Raw genomic sequence first — 18,464 nt, forward strand, 5'->3', positions numbered from 1 at the left:
GCCCGTCGCCGCCGCTCGCCGTTGTCACGCCCACCGCCACGGCCTCGCCCCTCCGTCATGCCCACGAGCTCCACGCTGTCGTCCTCGTCCTCTCTGTCAAGCCGGGGATCTCCGGATGCCCCGAATCGTCATCACCGCCGTCTGCTTCATCGCCGGCCGCCGGAGATCGCCTTCGTCGCCCTGCACGCTTCGGGCCTCCCCCGAGCTTGCTGACGCCTCCACCGGATCCGCTGTGAGCCCCACCGTCGAACCCCCCTCTCCCCTGCCCTCCTGCGCCTCTAGCCCCTCCTGCCACTAGAGCCGAGCTCCGGCTGCCGCCGCGAGCCCCGCTCCGGCGAGCTCCGACCACCCCACGGCCTCCCACCTGCTCCACTGGATGCGGACGAGGACGGGCTACGCCCCGGTGGTCTCCGAGCATCCAGCCGCCGCTCGTAGCGCAAATCCGGCGCGTTGCCGCTGCGGTTTTCGACACCGCCGGCTAAAACTCGGGCGGGCTGACGTGGCATTTTAATTGGGCACTAAATCCCCACTTACTGACACTGACAGTGGGCCCCAGCGCCCTAATCTTTTAATTAGATTAGAAATAACCCCCCACCCCCTGTTTAAAACATGTGTCACTAATGTGTGGTCCCCACGCGTCAGGTTTGACCAGTCAGCGCAGTTGACCTGCTGACGCAGGCATGATGCAATGCTGCCGCAGTATTTGACTTTCTGGATTTAAAATAATTCAGAAATTCCAGAAAATGTTCAAAACATCAAAAAATCTCAGAAATTCAACCATAGCTCAGATTGAAATAATTTATATATGAAAAATCATCAGAAAAATGCAATCTATCCATCTTTACCATTTTCATGCATGAAAAACCAAGTTATACCAGCTGTATATGTGAAAACACATTAATGGCTTTTAAAGAGACTTAAGTTAGAGTTGCATTTGAACCTTTGGTTCAAATGGACTTCTTCCAAGTGAATGCTAGATGCATTAGCACAAACCATATCACATCTACATGCCATGTTCATGCATCATATTGTTGCATATGCTTGTGTATTGATTGCCGACACCGTCCTTCTCGATAGGTCCTGCTCCGGAGACCGTTCCAGAGTACCTGTCAGAGGAGCAGTGCCCCTTGTTGTTCTACCAGGCAAGCAAACCCCCCTTGTTCATTCCGATACAATCCCACTCTCTCGCTCCTGCTCTCTTTTATTACATTTGGACAACACTGATTCAACTGCTACTTTATGCTGCGGTAGTTGAACCCATTCCTCTGCATGACCTGTCATTGCCACAGTAAATAGTTGAAACCCACTAGCATGTGTAGGAGTTGATTGAGCCATGTTGTGTTCCTACCATGCCATGCCTGCTATTGCTTAGAGTTGTGTTAGGTCTAATTCATTGGGAATGGATTGGAGTGTTATGATATGTTCTGATGCTGAGAGTTAAGCGTGTGAACACGATTTGGTAAAGGTGGCGGTGAGAGGCCATGTAGGAGTACATGGTGGGTTGTCTCATTGGGACCGTCCTTAAGAACCGAGTTCTGTGTAAGTTGTCCAATGACTAGCTACTACCACACATTGGGCTCCGGGCGCTCCAAGCTCTCTCGACTTAGTAACCAACTTGATCTCTGTCCAGGAGTTGCAACTAGTTTCGGGTGTTTATAGGTAGTGCTATTTTTCTACCGAGTGGCACCCGGCAGGGTGGACTTGGGACAGACTAGGCACTGTGGCCCGGTGTACCGAGTGGCACCCGGATGGTGGGCTCGGGAACCCTACACACATCATTTGGGGCCATGACTGAAACCCCGGCCGGATCTCCTTGCGGATGGAACCCGAATAGGCGATAAACCTGGACTAGAGTCTTGCGTGGTTAGTCAAGTCGTGGCCGACACCCTCGCCAGGCTTCCGCTTGAAGGTTGCCGATATACACGACGTGTACATGGTGATAAGTGGTGAGTGCATGTGTGAAGAAGTACACCCCTGCAGGGTTAACATGATCTATTCGAATAGCCGTGTCCTCGGTTATGGACTTCTTGGATGCTTACGTGGTACATAGACAACTGGAGGTGGATACTCTAAAATACTCAAGACAAGTGTGAGTGCTATGGATGGCCTTCTCGTAGGGAGATGGGAATGAATCCATAGTAGTGTATTGATGTGGTGATTAGTGGACTCGTGTGCGCTTTCTCACCTCAAAGAATTTACTTGTAGTCGTAGAACAGGATAGCCACTGAGTCAAAGTTGGCTTGCTGTAGCCAAACCCCACATTGCCTTCTTGATACTAATGCATGTATGATAGGATCTAATGTAAGTCTTGCTGAGTACCTTTGTACTCACGTTTGCTTTATTTATGTTTTTGCAGATGAGACTTCTGTCTCACTAGTAGTTCCGCTTGGACTTCGACGAGTAGCTTGTTACCTCAGCTACGATCTTGCACCCTTGGGAGGGTCTTGTAGATAGTCAGGCTTCCAGCCTTTTTCATTTGTAGTTGTCTGTACTCAGACATGTTTATGCTTCCGCTTGTTGCTTATATGCTCTGTTTGTTGGGTCATGAGACCCATGTTTGTAATACTTGGCTCCTCGGAGCCTAATGAATAAATACTTTGAGTCATAGAGTTATGTTGTGATGCCATGTTGTATTTACACATATCGAGCATATTGTGTGTATGATTGAAATGCTTGGTATGTGTGGGATCCGACAACCTAGTTGTCTATCCTTGGTAGCCTCACTTATGGGGAAATGTGGTCTAGTGCTTCCACTGAGCCATGCTAGCCTGCTACAGCCCGGATTCTCCGGAGTCCTGTTAGCCCAGCTGCTACAGCCCGGATTCACTCGCTGATGACCGACACCTTCGTTGCTGGGTCATGTATGCCTGTCCCTGTAAGTTAGTGCCACTTTGGGTTTATGACTAGTCATGTCGGCCCGTGTTCATATGGATGCTAGCGACACTATCATATACGTGAGTCAAAAGGGGCAAACGGTCCCGAGCCAGGTAAGGTGGCACCCGTGGGAATGCCGTGCATGAGGCCACAAAGTGATATGATGTGTTACATGCTAGATCAGTGTGACTTAGGATCGGGGTCCCGACAGCTTTGGTATCAGAGCCTGACTGCCTGTAGGATTACCAAGCCAAACTGGTCGAAGTTGAGTCTAGAAATTCTTTAGTTATGTAAGGGAATTGATTGTAGAAGGGAACGTAAGGCTCTTTTACTCCTTATACCTCATGCCCATCTGATCTGAGTCATCCTATCTTTCCTACGGGGTTAAGGAACTAGGCTTTCTCTTCCATCTATCAGGATCACGTGTTACTACTCCGTAGTCCCATAGGATTGGTTGATCAGAGTCATACTCTTGTTTTCGAGTTCTTCCCGTGTAGTTTGTTTAGTACTATCACAGAACCTTGAGTGATGATGTTGAGTATGGTACTACCCCATTGTTGCAGGATGTCTCATTTTGAGCATTTTACTATCATTATGCTGCCAGAATTGCCCTAGGAGTTTAAGAGATAGTATTTCCTTGTGCTACATACTGCATCCTATAGTTGATGTTGACTCCGTCCTTGGTTACGTTTCTCAGGATGTCGTCAGTTACCCGAAGTTCTGTTGCTCATAGGCCGAACCACGGAGATGGTAGGGATGAGGATCCTCCCGACCAGCCTTCGTTGGCAGAGTTCATGTTAGAGATGGAGAGGAACAAGCATGAGTCCAACCACTTTGTCGGGTGGTAGGTGCGACATATGCCAACGGGTGGCTTATCATAGTGGGTGCCAGTAAGACGTCGCCGGTGCCTGGAAACGGGATGAGGCGAAGACATGCACACCGGCGGATCTTACCCAGGTTCGGGGCTCTCCGAGGAGATAACACCCCTAGTCCTGCTCTGCCGGGTCTCTGCATGATCACTAGATCAGGAAGTGTAGCTACAATCGCTCCTAGAGCTGTTGGGTTCGAGGGAGAAGAAGAACAAGGCTAGCTCTTGCTTCTCTCTCTCTATGGTGTGTGTGTAATGCTAAGAAGCCAACCCTTTGCATGGGTGCCCCGGGGGGTTTATATAGGCCTACCACCCGGGGGTACAATTGTAATCCAGCTGGGCACTGGTCCCAGCCGTCGGTGTCTATGCTCGCCGGCTTCTCCGCCAGCCGTTGGGGCCCGCCGACTGGTGGGTCCCGCCGGCTGCTGGCTCTTGGTCGACAGGCTGGCCCCACCGCCTAGGGTCTTGTCGGCGGCTGCTTACTGTAGCCTCGCCCCTGATGACGAGGGCTTCGTTGAGGTAAGCGTGGCTACAGTGTGCCGCCTCGAGGGCTCTCACTGTAGCCTTACCTCGTCTTGTCTCCTTAATGTGGCACATGCTTCGAGGGAGGGGAAGCCGGCTTCTGGGGGCCGGCTACGCCCTTGGCCAACTGGGGGAGGCCGGGCCGCCTTCGCGCCTCTCTCTGGCTGAAGGGGCCCGCCACCCGTGGGCCGTACTGGCGTCTGCCGTGGGTGACGTTGAGGCCAGCATGGCTACAGTGCCGAGCCGGACGGGAGATGGCCGTCCCGTATGGCGTCCTGTGGCCATGCCTGCCTCGGGCTTCGGGGGTAATGGGCCGCATTGTGGCCACACCCCGTCTTGTCACCGTTATGTGGGGTAGTTTTGGTGGTTGTGGTCTTGGCCGGCTCCTTGGAGTCGGCGCTCTTCGTGGCCGACTCTGGGGAGTCGGCGTTCTTCATGGCCGGCTCTGGGGAGTCGGCATCCTCTATGACCGGCTTCCTAGAGTCGGCCATCCCGTGGTTATCTTGGGGGGGGGGAGGTCGCTGAGGCTGGGTCGCCTTCTGGGAGTCGGCTTTAGAAATAGCCGACCCGGGAAGGCGGCCCAATGCTTGAAATGCTTGAAGGCCCAAAGGCCTGATAATTTTTTGGAAGAGCCAGGGGCAGCTGGTTAGGCTACCCGTGGCCATTTACTCCGACAGTAGTCCCCGAAGCTGATTGGGCTTCGAGGTTGGGTTGGAGTCGAGAAGCTCGGTCAGCTTCCTATCTTGACAAGCCGGCAGCTGGGAGCCGGCCTTGGTTAGGCGCGCCGTCTTGGCCAAAAGTTCTGGAGTCGGAGGGCGGGAGCTCGCCAGCGCGTGCACCGGGCCGCGGGCCGGCCACTTGCCGCCTGCGAACCACGTGGCCTCTCTCGGCCAAAAAGCCTGCCAGCCCACGCGCGCGACGGGACGTCGCCGCAGGGCGGGGGCCCGCCACATCCACGCCCGGGCCCAGGCGCGGATTCTCTGCAGCCCGAAACCGCCCGCACGTCTCCTTGCGGCAGTTTCGGCACGCCTTTAGGGCGTAATAATCGCGAGGCGTGGGGGGAGTGGGTGCAGTTAATCCCACGTCCGACCTCCCCGGCTTCACCTTGCGAAGCTATAAGTAGGGGGAGGGGGAGAGCGGCAGGCTCTCGCACGCTCCTCCTCTTCCCACCATCTTCTTCTTCCTGCCCTTTCTTGCAACAGTGCCTCGCCGCCGCGCTCTTCCACCATTCGTTCCTCCCCTGCCGCGCTCGTTTTCACCATGCCTCCCGCCACGGAACAGTACGGCGGGGATTGGGACGGCTCCAACGTCCACGAGGATCACGTCGAATTCCTCTGCAAGACGCGGCGGCTGCCCAGCGCGGACAAGGTGGAGGTCCGTCTCGCGCCGGCGAAGGAGAATACGCCGGAGCTGCGGGAGGGCGAGCGGGTGGTCTTCCGCTCGCATTTCTTGCGCGGAATCGGCCTGCCCGTGAGCGCCTTCTTCCGCTCTTGGCTCGAGTTCTACCAGCTCCAGTCGCACCACCTCACCCCGAACGCGGTGGTGCTGCTGTCTGCCTTCGTCACCCTGTGCGAAGGCTACCTCGGTGTCCTCCCCACCCTCGAGCTCTGGGGGGAGTTCTTCCAGTCCAAGCTGGGCACGCGCTCGTAGGGCGTGCCGGCTCAGACTGGCGCCTTCATCGCGATGCGGAGGGTGGCTGCCGACAACCCCTTCCCCGTCATCACACCGATCCAGTCAGTGAAGTTATGGCAAAAGTCGTACTTCTACGTCAGGAACATCGCCACGCAGGGCGACTACGTCAACCTGCCGGCTTACGTAGCCGGCCCACCGGCGTGCAGGCGGCCCCAGTGGTCCTACCGGGCCGTGACGCTGACGCCGGCTGGATCCGCAGCCGTCGCCCGAGTGCGAGTGATGACCCAGTCGGAGGGCTTGTCGGGGCCCGACCTGCTGGCCGCCTTCATCACGCGCCGGGTACTCCCGCTCCAGAGCTGCCCTCATCTGATCTGTCAGATGAGCGGCCAGCTCGATTCAAGCCGGATGTGTACCAAGGACATGCCGCACGAGGAGGTGGCCTATATGGTGAACTACCTCGCGAACTGCAAACTCTCCGAAGAGTGGCAGTTCGGCAAGGAGCCATATAACCGAGCCAATCCGCCGCCCACGGTATGTTCTCCTTGTCTCTTCTTTTTCTCTCAGCTTTGTCGCCGAGTTCCTTTGGCCGACTCTGACTAGTCGGCTTGTCTTCGACAGAGCCCTCTTCTTCGGCCTGCCGGCGGGTCGGACGCGGAGCGCCGATTCGTCCCCGACCGGACGCAGCACGACCTGGAGGACCCCGACTTGGGGGCGGCCGCTATGGACGACAACACCGAGCCGGGTGGTGGCCAAGCCGGCGGCGAAGCAGGCGGCTCCGGGCATGGAGTCACCTTCGACGACTGGCCGGACGACGACGAGGCCGAAGTCGTCCCGCGCCGTCGACCGGCATCTGGCCGCGGCGCGGGTTCCTCCGCTGCACCGCCTGCTCGGGGCGGCGGGCAAAAGCGTCGCGCCGCCCAGGGTTTGTTCGGCAGTCGGACGAAGAAGCCCAGGGGCGGGGCGGCGGCGACCAGGCGGGAGGAGGCGGCCGTGAAGGCGGCTCGCTTCCGCAAGACGGTGAAGCAACCACAGACGGTGTCGGCATAAATTCGAACTCTTTTGTGTACTCTTTTTTCTTTCTTTTCTCTGGTGGTTCCTGAATCCTTGTCTTTTTCCCCAAACAACCAGAGCTCCATTGTCGCTTGAGCGGGCGGCCGCCGCCTCCGTCGTCGAGTTGCCGAGGGGGTCTGGGAGCACCACTCGCCGCGTGGACCCCCGTGCCGACTTTTAGGAGGCGACAAAATGGAACGCACGGGAGGCGCGGGGGGAGCGGGAGGCGCGGGAGGCGGAGGCACGGAAGGCGGCCGCCGCTCAGGTGGCGCAGGAGGAGGAGGCGGCGAAGGCGCGCGCCGACGCCACAGCCAAGGCCCAAGCGGAGGCTGCAGCTGCAGCGACGGCGGAGGGGGCCTTGTTGGTCACCCCACTGCGCGTCGCAGCGCCTGGGGCCCCAGAGCCCTCGCCAGAACGAGCCGGCGGCGACCAGCCAGGGTTGGAAAGGGATGACGACGTCATTATCCTGGAGAGGGCGCCGGTGCCGACCCCGCCGACTGGGGCGGCTCAAGGCGGCCGGCCTGATCTGCCGCCTGCGCAGTCGGCGGGGGGCGAGCCGGCCGCAAGGACTGAGCTGGCGGTCCGGATGCCGCCGAGCCGGCGCGCGGGGAAGGCTGCGTCAGAGCCGCAGCCGGCCGCGTCAGAGCCGCAGCCGGCCGCGGGCTCCAGCTCGTCGGCCCAGGATGTGGAGGTGGCCAGCGCTACCTCGGGGTGGACGCCGGGCGGAGGAACGGCCGTGATGAACGTGGCCGCGCAGGACGTCCGGACCCGGCTCCAGGCCCAGGCTACGGCGCTGAGGCAGTAAACCGACGAGTTCCTTGCGACGCGGGCGGCCATCCGGGTTAGTCTTCTTATCTTGCTTCTTCTTGATCTTGATTTCTTCCGTGGGGGCGCGTCAGCGCACCCACTGGGTGTAGTCCCCGAGTTCCGAGTCGGCTGCTGAGCAGGCGGCTTGGAACTTCTTAGTGGATTTGGCTTTGCTATTCTTGTTCTTACTTCGATCTTCTGTCTATCTTGCAGGACACCACAATCTTCATGCGGCCGCCTTCAACTCCCAGGCTCGGGAGCTGACCCAGAAGGCCGCCGACCTTACTGAGAGCCGGGGTAAGTGCTTTGTTCTTTATCTCACGTGGGGGCGCGTCAGCGCACCCACTGGGTGTAGTCCCCGAGATTCAGGCCGACTGCTGAGCAGTCGGGTCGGATCTTCCTTGACGACTTCCTCTTATTGTTTCTTCTTTTTCTGCTGTCTCTGCAGCGGCCAACGCCGGTCTGAGGGCACAGCTGGGAGAGTCTCAGACTGCCCTTCGTGCCAAGGATGCCGAGCTCGCCGCCTTGGTGCAGGAACGCGACCGCCTGGCCAAGAAGTTGACCGACCAGGATGAGGGCCACAAGGCGGCTCTGAAGGCGGTGCAGAACCGCGAAGCCGCCCTCCAGGCCGAGTACGAGACGGAGGCGGCTGGCTGGGCTGAAGCAAGGGCAAACTCTGATCACTGGCTATGGTCAGATCGAAGATCTGGTTGACGGTAAGCCGCCTACTTCTTCGTCCTTTCTTGCCGTCTGCCGCTTTTGGCTTGTTTTCTGACTTGGTGTTTTCTCTTCTTTCTCTTTCTTTCTTGCCCAGAGTACTTCCCTAGCTACTCTACCGCCGCCAACCAGATCATCGAGGCCCGCCGCCAAGCACGAAGGCTGGCTGGCTTCGAGATTTCGCCAGCCGCTGGCCGTTCGCTGGAGGAGCAGCTCTTGGTGATCCAGGCCCGTCTCCAGCCGGCTCACCGACTGCTCCGCCGGCTGCAGCACGCCGGGGCGCAAGTATTGGCCGCCCTCTGGCCCGGTCAAGTGGTTCCTCGTACCCCCAGTCGAACTGCCGACTGGCTGGAGGTGGCAGTCGGCCGCTTCAAAGCCTGGAAGGCCTCGGCGGCTCGGTCCGACGCCAGGCGGGCGCTGGAGTTCGTCAAGGCCTGGTACCCCGGCCTGAGCCTGGATCAGCTGGCTACCTGGCGGCAGCAAGCCGACACGGAGCTGGAGCCGGCGCGGCCGGCTATCATCCGGCGGGCTTTGGCGATCGCCGACTACACCGACACCAGCGTCTTCGCCCCTGAGGTAGATGACAACGGTGTCGCCCAGCCGGAGGAGTGGTTCGGCCTGAACCCGGCAGACGGTGAAGACTCGGCGGAGGAGATCGACTCCAGCGACGAGGGCGAAGAGGAGGAGGAGGAGGAGGGTGAAGACGCCGAGCCGGCTGGTGGAGCAGCCGACCAGCCTCAGCCTGACCGCGCCTCCAGCACCACGTCACGCGCGAGTGCGTTGCCTGCCACTGGTGGTGAGCAAGCCGAGACCCGCTAGGCGGCCACTCCTTCAGCCGGCAACGCCGTCTCCACCGACCAGCCTGGCTCCCGCACCGCGCCCTAGTCTAGTCTGCCATCTTTTGTTTTCCTGTCTTGTCACTTTTGGAACAATATTCTGTTAAGTCTGCACAATTCCATCCACTGGGGGTGTATTCGAACTATGTCGATTGCCGGCCTGTTGGGGGCTTTTATATGTATATATAACTTATGCATGTATTTGGCTTTTCCTTATAATTTGCTTTTCATCCTTCTGCTGTTTCCTTTGCCGCCCTCCCTTGGTTGCCGCCTCCCCAGTCAAACAGTTGCTCTGCAATCTGTAGCTGGAGGAGTGCTTGGCCAATTGAGGGGGGCAAGTACTCTAGCTTTGCTGGACTAGAGCTAAGTGTTTAGGAAGCCGGCCAGCCGACTGTTCTGACAGCCGGCAAGCGTGGTTGGAGGCCGTCTTTTCACTATATGAGTTCGTTAGTCCTTAGCCGTTTTTCGTGTGGGCATCCTTTCTGCCTTGTCTCTTGCTAGTCGGACAGTCGGTTCTTCGAGCTGCGACTTTCAACAAGAGAGGATTCGGGAGCCGGCACACTACTTGTCTGACTTCAGGTGGAACTTTTAATATAGCTCAAGGCGGCCAGTCCCCGGGTCGACTAGTCGAACCCGGTGCCAGACGAGAATTTAAATGTAATGATACATTCATGGATATGACACTCGTCATTTATAGAAAAATAAAGGCAGTCCCCGAGTACTGTTCGGGGGCCCTGTTGGTTCGTACTTAATACAAAAGGGTAGCATGATACATACTGCTTTCAACTGTAAAATCTTCTCAGGAGGTTCGCGTTCCATGGTCGCTCTGACTCCTTGCCGGAGTCATCTCTCTTGCGTGCTCTTGGTTTTTGCGCGTCGATCAAGTAGTAGGAGTCGTTGCCGAGTGCCTTGCTGACGACGAAGGGGCCTTCCCAAGGGGCCAAGAGCTTGTGCTGACCGGCTGTTCGCTGGATCAGTCGGAGCACAAGGTCGCCCTCTTGGAAGGATCTTGGCTTGACCTTGCGGTTGTGGTAGCGGCGCAGCCCTTGCTAGTAGATGGCGGACCGACTGAGTGCTAACAGCCGGCCTTCTTCCAGTAGGTCGACGCCGTCTTCTCTTGCTTCCTTGGCCTCCGCCTCCTTGTACATGGTGATCCGAGGCGAGTCGAACTCGATGTCGGTTGGGATGACAGCCTCGGCACCATATACAAGGAAGAATGGAGTAAAGCCAGTTGACTTGTTGGGTGTAGTGCGCAGACTCCAGAGGACAACCGGCAGCTCATCGAGCCAGCAGCCGGCCGATCGCTCCAGTGGTACAACCAGTCGGGGCTTGATGCCGAAGAGGATGAGTCCATTTGCTCGCTCGACCTGGCCGTTTGACTGCGGGTGGGCAACGGACGCTAAGTCCAGTCGGATGCCCTGCGTCGCGCAGAAACGTGCCAGTGCTCCTTTGGCGAAGTTCGTGCCATTGTCGGTGATGACGCTGTGCGGCACGCCGTACCGAGTAGTGATGTCAGTGATGAACGTCACGGCAGTCGGCCCGTTCAGCTTCTTGATCGGCTTTGCTTCGATCCACTTTGTGAACTTGTCCACAGCGACAAGTAGATGCATCAAGCCGCCACGGGCTGTCTTGAAAGGGCCCACCATGTCCAATCCCCAGACGGCAAAAGGCCAGGTGAGGGGAATGGTCTTGAGTGCAGAAGCCGGCAGGTGTTGCTTGGAACTAAAAACTTGGCATCCTCTGCAGCTCTTGACTATCTCTTTAGCATCTTCCAAGGTAGTCGGCCAAAAGAAACCATGGCGGAAAGCCTTGGCCACAAGTGATCTTGAGGCTGCGTGGTGGCCGCATTCGCCTTGGTGGATATCCTTGAGGATTGCCACTCCTTTTTCTGGCTCGACACAACGCTGGAAGACTCCAGTGACGCTGCGCTTCACAAGCTCTCTGTTGATTATTGCATATGCTGCGGCTCGTCGTTGCACTAGTCTTGCTGAGATCTCATCAGCCGACAGCTCTCTGCTGACTAGGAACTTGAGGATGGGCTGGGCCCATGATGGAGCTGTGACTTCTTCTTCTGTTAGTGTAGCCACCTTGACTCGGGTGGGTGGGTGGGGTGGCGAGGAGTTGGAGTCGGCCGCCGCTTCTTGTGTCGTTGCAGTCCCCGGGCCGACTGTTGCAGTCCCCGGGCCGGGTTCTGAAGTCCCCGAGCCGGGTGCGACTACGGCAGTCCCTGGGCCAGTTGTCGAAGTCCCCGTGCCGCCTGCGGGGTTCCTCCAGTCGGATCCGGCTGCATCTGGCACAGGCGGTATGAAGATAGAGTCCGACTCTGGAGACGGCTTGATGGACGGCTTGAGGAGGCGCTGGAGGGAGACGCCAGTCGGTATGGCTTGTCGGGTGGAGCCGATCCGTGCTAGGGCATCTGCTTGGTCATTGTCGGCCCTTGGCACGTGAAGGAACTCGCACCCTTCGAAGTATCCGCGGATCTGTTGGACGAGGAATCGATAGCTCACCATGTTCGCGTCCTTGGCGTCCCAATCGCCAGACGACTGCTGGACCACCAAGTCTGAGTCGCCGTAACACAGGATCCGGCGTATGCCGAGCTCTTTGGCTAGCCGGAGCCCATGTACGAGCGCCTCGTACTTGGCCACGTTGTTGGAGGCGGCGAAGTGGATCTGCAGCATGTACTTGAGCTTGTCGCCTTTGGGAGAGGTGAGGACGATGCCGGCTCCCAAGCCAGTACGCATCTTGGACCCGTCAAAGTGCATCCGCCAATGGGTAGAGTCGGGAGCCGGCGGTAGGTACTGGGTCTCGGCCCAGTCGACGAGGAAGTCGGCCAATGCCTGGGACTTGATGGCGGTGCGGGGTTGGTAGAAGATCGTGTAGGGCGCTAGTGCAATGGCCCATTTAGCCACCCGGCCGGATGCATCCCGGCTGCCTATGATCTCGGCAAGCGGGGCGGTGCACATGACCGTGACGGGGTGCTCTTGGAAGTAGGGCTTCAGTTTCTTGGCGGCGAAGTATACCCCATAGCACATCTTCTGGTAGTGCGGGTAGTTCTGTTTTGAGCTGGATAGCACTTCGCTTAGGTAGTACACCGGTCTCTGGACTAGCTGGGCTCGGCCTTCTTTCGGGTGCTGGACCACAACAACAGTACTGACTACTCGGCTAGTCGTAGCAATGTAGAGGAGCATGGGCTCCTTTTCAGTCGGCGCTGCCAGGACAGGCGGAGTGGTCAGCATCTTCTTCAACTCATGGAAGGCTTGGTCGGCTTGGTCGTTCCACTCGAAGTGAGTGGACTTCTTCATGAGTCGGTACAGGGGGAGAGCCTTCTCTCCTAGTCGGCTGATAAAACGATTTAGGGAGGCCAAGCAGCCGGTGAACTTCTGCACATCTCGCAGTTTGGTGGGAATCTCCATCCTCTTGATGGCCTTGATCTTGACGGGGTTGCACTCGATGCCGCGTTCGGAGACCAGGAAGCCTAGCAGCTGGCCGGCTGGTACTCCGAACACGCACTTCTCGGGGTTGAGCTTGATTTGGAATCGGCGCAAGTTGGCGAATGTTTCTTTGAGATCTTCCAGCAGGGTACCGCGCTTCTCTGTCTTCACCATAATGTCGTCTACATAGATGTGGGCATTTCTGCCGAGTTGTTTCAAGAGGCATTTCTGAATGCAATGCTGAAAAGTGACACCGGCATTCCTCAAGCCGAATGTCATAGTCAGGTAGCAGAAAGCTCCAAAGGGTGTGATGAAGGCAGTCTTCAGGCGGTCAGCTGGGTCCAACTTGATCTGATGGTACCCTGAGTAGGCATCCAAAAAACTCAACAGCTCGCATCCGGCTGTGGAGTCTATCACTTGGTCAATCCGTGGCAGAGCAAACGGATCCTTCGGGCAGGCCTTGTTCAGGCTGGTGTAGTCTATACACATACGCCACTTGTTATTCTTCTTCAGAACCAGAACTGGGTTGGCAAGCCACTCTGGAAAAAACACTTCCATGATAAAGCCAGCGGCAAGGAGCCGGGCTATCTCTTCTCCCACGATTCTTCGCTTCTCTTCTGACAGTCGGCGGAGGGGTTGCTTGACCGGCTTCGCGTCGGCGCGGACATGTAATTTGTGCTCGGCGAAATCCTTCGGGACACCCGGCATGTCCTTTGGGGACCATGCAAAAATGTCTCGATTCTCATGGAGGAAGTCGACGAGCTCGCCTTCCTATTTACTGTCCAAGTTCGCCCCAATGACAGCGAACCTCTCCGGGTTCTCTGGGTCCAGAGGTATCTTCTTCGTCTCTTTGGCAGGCTGGAAAGAGCCCTGCGCATCACAATCTTTGGGGTTGGGGGACAGGGTCGGCTGCTTTCCGGCCATGGCCACAACCCGCTCCAGCATCTTCTTCTCTTCTGCCACTACGAGGGACTCGGCCAGCCGGCTACTGGCCATGGCACACTCGATGGACTTCTTGTAATCGCCGGCTACCGTGATGATCCCCTTCGAGCTCGGCATCTTCATCTTCAGGTAGGCGTAGTGGGGCACAGCCATGAACTTGGCCAGAGCAGGTCGGCCAATCAGAGCATGATAGGGGCTCTCCAAATCCACTACCTCGAACCAGATCGCTTCTCGGCGAAAATGATCTTTGTCTCCGAAGAGAACATCCATTTTAATCTTGCCGATTGGGGAGCAAGACAAGCCGGGGACGATACCATGGAACACGGTTCGGCTTGGCATAAGCTGCTTCGCCTTGATGTTCAGCTTCTCCATGGTATCGCGGTACAGTATATTGATACTTCTTCCGCCATCTATCAGGACGGGGGAGAATCGGGCAGCTCGCCTCTCCGTCGCGAGGGTGACATCCAAGACCATTGCATAGGAGCCAGGGGATGGCATCACCTCTGGGTGGTCGGCCTGGCTCCAGCTGATTGGCTTCTCTGACCAGTGCATGAACTCGGGGGCGCTAGAGGCAACTGCATTAACTTCTTGATGCTGTCGGCGCCGACTACGCTTGTCGTCGGCTTGACTGGTGAAGACGACGTAGGCGGCGTGCTCTTCAGGGTATTCGTCTTGGATGGCTCCGACTGCCGGCCGAGCCGCCGGCTGCTGAGGGGCTGGAGGCGGCGGGCCGGGAGGCGGAGGCGGCAACAACCCTTCGCCCTTGGAGATGCGGGTGAGCCAATGGCATTTTCGGGTTGTGTGGTTGGACGGCTTCGCGCCGCTGTGGAACTTGCAGGGGGCGTCGAGAGTCTGCTCGTAAGAGAAAGCCGGCTGCCAAGCCGGCCTGCCGCCCTTCTTCTTGGGAGCGGGCCGCTCTTCGGGCTGCTCATCTTCAACTGTGGCCACCTGCCGACTGGTGGAAGTCGGCATGGGGGCCTTGCGCTTGTGATCGTTCTGGTAAGGGCGCCGATTGGAGTCGCCAGCCAGCGTCTTGGGAGCCAGAGCAATCACCTTCCCCGAGGCGTCTACTCGAAGCTCGGTCTTCATCGAGGAGTCGGTCGTGGCGTACTTGTCCGCGATGACCAGCAACTCGTCGAGGGTAGCCGGCTCGTCGCAGAGGAGTCGGTGCTTGAGGAGGGTGCCCTCTCGGCACCCGGCGGTGAAGTACTCGATGGCCTGAACCACGTGCACCCCCTCGCAGGAGTTGCGGAGCTCGGCCCACCGCGTGAGGTAGTCGCGGGTCGACTCGTTGGGCCCTTGGACGCAGAGGGAGAGCTGGCGAGGCTTGGGAGGCCGCTTATAGGTGCTGGTGAAGTTGCGGACGAAGACTTCCGTGAAGTCCAGCCAACTGTTGATGCTGTAGGGCTTGAGGCTGTTGAGCCATGTGCGCGCCGTGCCTTGCAGCATGAGGGGGACGTACTTCACGGTGACGCGCCGATTGCCGTTGGCTATGCTGACAGCCGTGGTGTAGTCGATGAGCCAATCTTCCGGCTTCACTGAGCCGTTGTACTTGGGCGTGTCTCTGGGGAGCGAGAACCCTTTGGGGAAGGGCTCGTCGCGGATGCGGGGGGCAAAGCATGGCGGGCCGACATCGTCTTCTTATTCTAACGCCAAGGATCGAGCAAGGCGGTCCATCCGGTGGCGGGCGTCGTTCTCGCCGACTCCTTCTCGGCGGCCGAGTCGGTCGCCAAGAGTCGGGTGCGTGATAGGCGGCGGGGTGAGACGTCTTTCTCTTCGAGGCGGGGGAGGAGGCAGATTTCCTTGGTGCTCCACCGCTCGCGGGCGGCCTTCCGCGTCACGCTCGATGGTGATGCGAGTCCGGCTGCGGCTAGCAGCTGGCTCCTTATCTTTCTTCTGGCTGGCGCCGCTCGCTGTCGGCGAGCGGGACGTCGCGGCGTGCTCCCGGCGCGGGGGATGACTATCAGCACGGGCGCCGGCTTCGTGCCGTTCTGCAGCCGTGTCGATCAGCTGCTGGATCCGTCTTGTCATGTAGGGGAGCTCATCGGCTCCCAGCCCATTGAGCTCTTCTGCGGCCGCCTGAGCGGCTCGCAGATTCTCGAGCGGGGTGGCGTAGACGGGGCGATCTGCCCCCAGCATGCTAGCGATAGCCGTGCCGCGCTTCTGGACGAAGCCAGCTCGACTCGGGCCGCTAGGCGGCGGCGTACCGAAGGCGGCGCGGTCGACTTCGCGCTGGTGGGCCTCGGTGAGGCGTCTCATGGAGGCTATCTTCTGGCCTTCCACGATGAGGGCGAGGCGGCGTGCCTCCAGGGTCTCGGCATTGGCATCGGCCGGGATGGGGACGGAGAGGTCATGCATCGCCGCTTGCAGGGCGTCGTGGGCGTTCTCGCCCGAGTTGGCGACGTGGCTGATGACCAACACTTCGGTGACAGCGCTGCTGCCGCTGTCAGCTCGAGGGAGAGGATCGTCGAAGACCACCACGTCGTAGGGGTAAGCATCGAGCGATGTCGTGTCGGAGTCGACGAGCATCGGGTCGGTGGAGCCGACCGACTCCACATCTGCAGCAGGCTCGCTAGAGACGTGAAGCTGGTCGAGGAGGCTGACGAGGCGGCTCTCGGGGTAGTCCGTGCCTGCATCGGACGCAGGCTCGTCGGAGATGCGAGTCTTGCCGAGAAGATCGGCGAGGCAGCTCGCTGCGCAGGCGTCATCGATGCCTTGCAGCGCGTCGAGGCAAACGCCATCGGGCGCAGCAGGCTGGCTGCGCTCACGGGGGAGGAAGAGGGTACCCGTCCAGAACAGGTCTCCGGACGACGGTGCACCTGGCCCCACGGTGGGCGCCAAATGTCGGGTGGTAGGTGCGACATATGCCAACGGGTGGCTTATCATAGTGGGTGCCAGTAAGACGTCGCCGGTGCCTAGAAACGGGTTGAGGCGAAGACATGCACGCCGGCGGATCTTACCCAGGTTCGGGGCACTCCGAGGAGATAACACCCCTAGTCCTGCTCTGCGGGGTCTCCGCATGATCACTAGATCAGGAAGTGTAGCTACAATCGCTCCTAGAGCTGTTGGGTTCGAGGGAGAAGAAGAACAAGGCTAGCTCTTGCTTCTCTCTCTCTATGGTGTGTGTGTAATGCTAAGAAGCCAACCCTTTGCATGGGTGCCCCGGGGGGTTTATATAGGCCTACCCCCCGGGGGTACAATTGTAATCCGGCTGGGCACTGGTCCCAGCCGTCAGTGTCTATGCTCGCCGGCTTCTCCGCCGGCCGTTGGGGCCCGCTGACTGGTGGGTCCCGCCGGCTGCTGGCCTCTTGGTCGACAGGCCGGCCCCACCGCCTAGGGTCTTGTCGGCGGCTGCTTACTGTAGCCTCACCCCTGATGACAAGGGCTTCGTTGAGGTAAGCGTGGCTACAGTGTGCCGCCTCGAGGGCTCTCACTGTAGCCTTACCTCGTCTTGTCTCCTTAATGTGGCACATGCTTCGAGGGAGGGGGTAGCCGGCTTCTGGGGGCTGGCTACGCCCTTGGCCGACTGGGGGAGGCCGGGCCGCCTTCGCGCCTCTCTCTGGCTGAAGGGGCCCGCCGCCGTGGGCCATACTGGCGTCTGCCGTGGGTGACATTGAGGCCAGCATGGCTACAGTGCCGAGTCGGACGGGAGATGGCCGTCCCGTACGGCGTCCTGTGGCCATGCCTGCCTCGGGCTTCGGGGGTAATGGGCCGCATTGTGGCCACACCCCATCTTGTCACCGTTATGTGGGGTAGTTTTGGTGGTGGTGGTCTTGGCCGGCTCCTTGGAGTCGGCGCTCTTCGTGGCCGACTCTGGGGAGTCGGCGTTCTTCATGGCCGGCTCTGGGGAGTCGGCATCCTCTATGACCGGCTTCCTAGAGTCGTCCATCCCGTGGTTATCTTGGGGGGGGAGGTCGCTGAGGCTGGGTCGCCTTCTAGGAGTCGGCTTTAGAAATAGCCGACCCGGGAAGGCGGCCCAATGCTTGAAATGCTTGAAGGCCCAAAGGCCTGATAATTTTTTGGAAGAGCCAGGGGCAGCTGGTTAGGCTACCCGTGGCCATTTACTCCGACACGCTTGTTGGCACGGATTGAGCAGAACACCGCCCATCAGTGCAAAGAGTCAGCGACCATCTATGATTTCATTGGTCTGAAACCACCTACCTTCCATCATTCCATTGAGCCACTCGATGCAGATGACGGGCTCCGTAGTATCACACACAAGCTGCGTTCCGTGAGCGTAGCTGAAGGTGACAAGGTGACCTATGCCGCATATCACCTGGAAGGTCCTGCTAGTCTTTGGTGGCAGAACTATGAGGCTATGCTTCCAGCTGGCCAGATACCTACCTGCGAGATTTCACTGAGGCTTTTCGCGAGCATCACATTCCTCAAGCTCTCATTGAACGCAAGAGAGAAGAGTTCTGTGGTTTCACCCAGGGTAAGATGGCTGTTGATGCTTATAGTAGAGAGTTTGAGAACCTCGCCCGTTATGCTACAGAAGAGGTGTCCACAGACGCCAAGAAGCAGGCTAGGTTCCGGAAGGGTCTCAACCCCAAGTTGCGTCGTGATCTCCACCTGCACCATTGCAATACATTCCAGGCTCTTGTGAACATGGCCATTAATGCAGAGACAGCTCAACTCACTTACCAGGAATCTCGTAAGCACACCCGTGATTTGGGTTCTTCCTCCGGTTCTAGTTCTCAGAAGCACCAAATTTGGGTTCCGAACTCCGCTCTTCCACCCGGATATTCACCGAGTCCATCTTATGTGGCGCCACACCCAGTTCAG

Source organism: Triticum aestivum, chromosome 3D, assembly GCF_018294505.1.
Source record: "Triticum aestivum cultivar Chinese Spring chromosome 3D, IWGSC CS RefSeq v2.1, whole genome shotgun sequence".
In the NCBI taxonomy this organism is placed as follows: Eukaryota; Viridiplantae; Streptophyta; class Magnoliopsida; order Poales; family Poaceae; genus Triticum; species Triticum aestivum.